Here is a 5,864-nt window from a genome sequence, read left to right on the forward strand (position 1 = left end):
TGGCTGTCTAGGGGTATCCCCTAAACATGGTCTCTAGTGCAGCTTCCTGTTCATGCTCCTGTTTAACAGACTTCAGAGATTACTGTCTCCTAGGGCTCCAATATGGTGCCAGTCATTTATAGTCTCTCATCACCCTCTGCTCTTCCCATGATGCCTCTTGTTGCTTCCCTCCATGCCTTTAGCATAATAGCTACCTCTCAATTCATGGGGGACCACTGGTTTTTTATAGAAGGAAGGCTTTGAAATTGCTCCAGAAAGAGCTAGTTCTGCCTGGTCCCTGATCTACAAGTGGCACCTGCCAGTGGAATGCCTCTTTTCCAATTTGTGAGCTATGCAGATTTGTCATGGGGCCATGATTAGTGAGTTTGCAAGGGGAAGATCTGTCTACTGCCTCCTGGTTTGCTCCTGGAGTTTTGTTGTTGTTTTTTTCACCTTTAGACGCTCCAGAGATGACTAGAAACCAGTGGAGAAATTATTTTAGGGTTATTTGTCCCCTCCCATCATCCTAGATAAGCTGGATAGGTTTGATTCAATCAATTGAGAAGTCTCAAAAGCAGAGCTGAGGTTTTCTGACAAAGAAATTTTGCTTGTGGACAGAAGCTTCTCTGTGTTCCTGAGAGGTCTAGTCTGCCCTTCCTGGTGACGTGCCTTAGACAATCAAGCAATAATGTAAGCCAGCTCCTTATACTAAGTCTCATCACATATATCATCCTTTGGTTTCATCATCCAGTTGAACCCTGACAGGTACACCATATGCAGGGACTTCAAAACATTGGTTGAAAAACAAAATGAAGGGGCTAGCAGGTGGCGAAGTGGTTAAGGTTCTGGACTCCCACATGGTCTACAGTGGTTTAAATCCCAGATCCAGCAGCTTGAAACACTCCAGGCATTTCTCTGTGTATGTCCAAAATTCTGAGAGGAGAATGGAAGAGAAGGGATTGCAGCATGGCCATTCCCTTTGGGAAGTGATTTCTCACCTTCTGTCTCTCCAATGAGAGCATGCACCCTATAGTAAAAATCTCTCAAAAAAAAAAGGAGAATAAAAATTAAAGTAGACGCTCATTTTGATACAAAAAATTTGTGATCTATACTTAGGTTTTTCATAACATGCATTTTTCATAAACGTTTTGAAGACTGCTTCAATATATGATGTCAATTTCAATCTACTTTATGAGCAAAAGAGGAAGAAAGGAAGGAAGGAAAAGAGGAGAGGAGGGAAGAAGAAAGGGGAAGAGAAAAGTAGAAATGTTCTTGAAAGAAGAAATAAATACAATTATTTGTGTGTCTATCAGTGAAAACTAGATATCAAGTCATATCTCAAAAACACGTATTTGAATGAAAGTAGGAAGTGATGAATATGTGATAGAACTTATATACATTGTAAAATATTTTTTCATTGTATGTCATTTGTTTATACATACATATACAGTAAACTGGGCTGACCACTTCCGAATTCACACTAGCTGTTACTATAGTGTAACAGAGGAAAGAGCAGTTAATTCTGACAGGAAAGAGTAACAACGGTTTCATACAATATGCAAAAAATGAAAAAGGTGAAGAAACTAAATTTTATAGTGTATGTGCAAGAAATGATGCAAGGTGTTTTCAAAGACATTAACACATTTAATAAAGGCCTCTTTCTGAGGTTTTAAGGATTTTAAAGTGTTAATAAGAGAATAAAAGGGATATTTTCATAGGCTGAGCTATGAAAGTACATAAACAAAAACATGTAGGCATGAAAGTGTGTGGAGTGTTCGTGGAAAAATCCCTGACTGTCTGCAGCACATGGTTATGAAAAAGTGGAGGAGGAGAATATGGGTCTTGAATGCCAAGTTAGGGAGGATGATATTATTCTGTAGGTGGTCAGGAGATTTCATAGACACAATAACAAAGATTTAGCTCAGTCTAAAACTGACTTATGAAAATCTAATAATAATAGATGTATAATTACTATTAATAAAACTAGTACGTCAAAATATCACAGGAAGTTCACAGTGTTTGGAAGATAATTGACAAGATTATAAGGCGGGTGGTGTGTGGCAGGTGGCATGGTGGTTCAGGTGCTAGAGTCCCACATGGCCAACTGTGGTTTGAGTTCCAGACCTGGTGGTTTGCTTTCTTGCTTTCCCTCTCTTTCTCTGTCTCTCTCTGATCAAATTAAAAAATAATAATAACAAATGGATTTAAAAAAATAATCTAACAACAAAAGAAATGAATATAAAAGGGCATTGTTGCTATGATAAAAATAAGTTATAGTTCCTAGAAAGTGTTGCAGCCAGCCCCCTGCAGTGAAAATAACTAATATCTCCCTAGGGAGATAGCATTTTTCACTAGTTATTGAACTTCAGATTGTTTTTATTATGCTAATACCCAAGGGAAGCATCTTATAGGTGGTAATACCCCCTTTTGTTCTATTCTCTATTCACTTCTTGTATACTCTTTTCTTTCCCTTTCCACTGAAATTGGGGGTAGAATTTAAATTGGGGTTGAGTTTAAATAAATCAGATACACACATTCCTCTCTTCCTGGGCTTTGAACAAGCCTGAGAAATCCCTTCTGGGTTCTTCCTTTGAAGAGTCACCCTTTGGCATCAAGCATTTCATCTAAGTCCTGAGAGTAAGCCTTTTGGTTTTACTGAAAAAGAGAAAGTTTTCACTTGCTATCCCTGGCTTATTTATAAACTCTGGTTACTGAGGTAGTAAAGGCCTTCCTTTCCTGTTTAGGAAAAAGTTCCATCTTTTGCATGCTTCTGGTCAACTTGCTCTCTTTGTACTTCTCCTAACTACTTCATCCTACGGGGTCTTCCCACATCTTCTAGGTCATTTTGACTTTTAATTCCCTGCCACAAGATTTGCTACTACACCCTTTTTATAAGTTGTTGTCTGGGCTGTCTTCAGTAGCGCTGTGGTTAAGCATAGTGCATTGACAGCTAGATTCCACATGGCCAACCATGGTTCAAATCCTCGCCCTAGCCACTTGAAAAGCATGCAGGTGCATGTGCATGCATGTCCAAGATCCTGATGGAACAGAGAAGGGAAAGAAAATGGACTATGTTATGACCAAATCCTGTTGAAAGGTGCTTTCTCTCTTTCTCTCTCAGGCAAGTGCACATACCCCTTAGCAATTTTTTTAAAGAAAGATATTCTTTGAAATTCTGTGTTTCGAATTACAGTACTATTTTTTTCTATTTTAATTACTTCTGCAATTACAAAAAAGAAAAACTATATTCGCTTAGCTTTTTTTCTAAATTGCCTCCTTTTGACCTCTTTTCTGCAAACTGACTCTTCATCAGGATACATGATTTATTCTTCTACTAATCAGCCAAAAAGGAAATGAGCTGGATTAGTATAAACCTATGCTGACTCTCAGTGATTAACACTTCTTTTGTCCCCATGAACACCATCTGTAGTGGGCAATCATGTTTGCCACCTTTAAACCTTCCTTACATTTTGGTTATTTCCCACATCATGAGCCCCATTTTTGCAAAGTAATAGCAAGAACTTGTGTATTCAGTCTCAGACAACCTAAGTAATAAAGTACAATCATGCAGTCTGAGTTTTTCCAATGAAATACAATGGTGAAAGACTTATTAGGAGTTTTCATAACTACTCATGAAGAGTGAAGCGAGTCAGGCTATGAAAGAGAGACATTGTATATCTCCACTTAACATATACCAACTATCCACACCACACTCTATGATGGAAACTGAAAGGCTAGAGGATACAGATGCATGGAAAATGGTGAGGGATTCTTTAGACAGTGTGAGAAAAGGTTGGGAGAAGGGGGAGAGTATGAGAAAAGAAATTAAGCAGAAAAATAGGGAGGCAAGGCATTAATGGGACACAGAAATGGATTATTATCTGTTGATGATGATGTGTATAGTATCCTGGACTAGACTGGCATGAAATGTATTTATATTGGGTAAATTCACTTTACAAGCTAAGTGATGTATACTGATTGAATGTATAAAATAAATTAAAATTTTTAAAAAATTGTATTTTTTGACATGAAAGAAAAATCTAGTCAAAAATCAAATACAGAGTCTGATTCTGGGGCTGAATTACAATAAAGGTTGAGTTCACAGGGTCATTATTACAATTAGGTGAAGTTCATAGCATTCATCATGCAAACCTCTGATGGAGTTGTCTTAGTACATTTTCTGCTGCTATCACTGAATATTACAGAGTGGGTCATTTATAAACAACAGTTGAAAACAGGAATGTATTCAACTCACAGTTCTGGAGGCTAGGAAGTCCAAGAGCACGATAACAGCATTTAGTGTCACGCTGTGGAAGAAAAGCAGAAGGTAGAAGCAAATGCACAGAGGGGAAAAAGTCAGGCCAAATTCGTCCTTTTTATCATGAACTTACTCCCACATAACTAACTAACCCACTCCCTGTATGACAAAATTAATTCATTCAACAAGGCAGTACACTCGTGACCTAATGGTTTCTTAATGACCCCACTTCTTAATTCTATGGTGATAACTAAGTTTTGGGGACATTCAAATTATAGTATTCTTCTGGTGTTCCCTCAACCAAGTCCCCATGTACTTCTCATATAAAAAATTCATTCATTTCATACCAGTAACCCCAAAGTATTAATTTATTCTAGCATCAATTCAGAAGTCTGATGTCTCTAGCTTCATCTGAATCAGATATGGGTGAGATTTAAAGCACAGTTCATCCTAAGGTGTATTCCTTTCAGCTGCCAGCCTGTGAAATCTAAATGAATTATCTACTTCCAAAGTACAACAGTGGGAATGGCATAGGATAAACGTTCTCATTCTGAAAGGAAGAAATAGCCAAGAAACGAGATTTAACTGGCCCCAAATAAGTCCAAAACCCAACAGAAAATCATTACGTTGTAAAGCTGAAGAATACTCTCCTTCAACTCCATGACCCAAATCCTGGGCACACTGGAGTGATCTGACTCCCAAACAAAACTCATCTTTAAATCATTTCTTTGAGGACCTGCAGACAGCATAATAGTTACATTGCTGGACTCCTGCATAGTCAACTGCAGTTCGAGTCTCGGACCTCATGTCTTAAAACACAACAGGCTCCTGTGCATATGTATCCAAGATCCCAAGAGGAGAAGGGAGTGTGGCATGGCCATCCCTGCTGCAAAGTGATTTCTCACTTTCTGTGTCTCTCCATCTCTCCAGTAAGCACATATGCCTTATAGCAAAAATGCTTCTAAAAAAATCATTGCTTTGTCCTGCATCTCACTTTATGTGGTTAAAAAGTAACCATTCAGGAGCCTGAATGATTTGCTGCTTAGATATTTCTTCAGTCAGATCATAGTTTATTGCTCAGAAGGAATGCATCCCATAAAGCTCTCAGGCAGGAATGAATGGCAGCGAAGTTCTTTGGTGCTATTTCACAAGGGTGACTTTTTCTCTCATTCCCAGTACATCATTCCTAGCTGGCTTGAGACCTCATCAGATTTGCCTTCATTGTCCATATCTCTCTCTGGTTTTTGATAAGAACAATGTAAGTCATCTTTCAAGAGTCAGACATGCCCTTCAACTTTCTTCTTTTGAACCCTCACTAGAATTACTTTTAATGCCCCTTTATGGCAATGCAGGCTTTTTCTAGCATGCACATCCAGATTCTTCCAGTCTTTTCCCATTATCCACTTCCCTCCACATTTTTCATGTATTATTTGCAGCAGCGACCTTACTTCCCAATTTTCTGTCTTAATTTATTTTTTGCTGCTAAAGCTAAATACTACAGGCCAGCGAATTTAAAAACAATAATTGATTTCATTCATGGTTTTGGAGGCTGGGAAATCCAAGATATGGCATTGGCATCTCACAAGAGTGTCTCATCTCTTAATACTGGTCCAATGGCAATTAAGTT

Source organism: Tupaia chinensis, unplaced genomic scaffold (genome assembly GCF_000334495.1).
Source record: "Tupaia chinensis unplaced genomic scaffold, TupChi_1.0 Scaffold000495_1, whole genome shotgun sequence".
Taxonomy (NCBI): domain Eukaryota; kingdom Metazoa; phylum Chordata; class Mammalia; order Scandentia; family Tupaiidae; genus Tupaia; species Tupaia belangeri.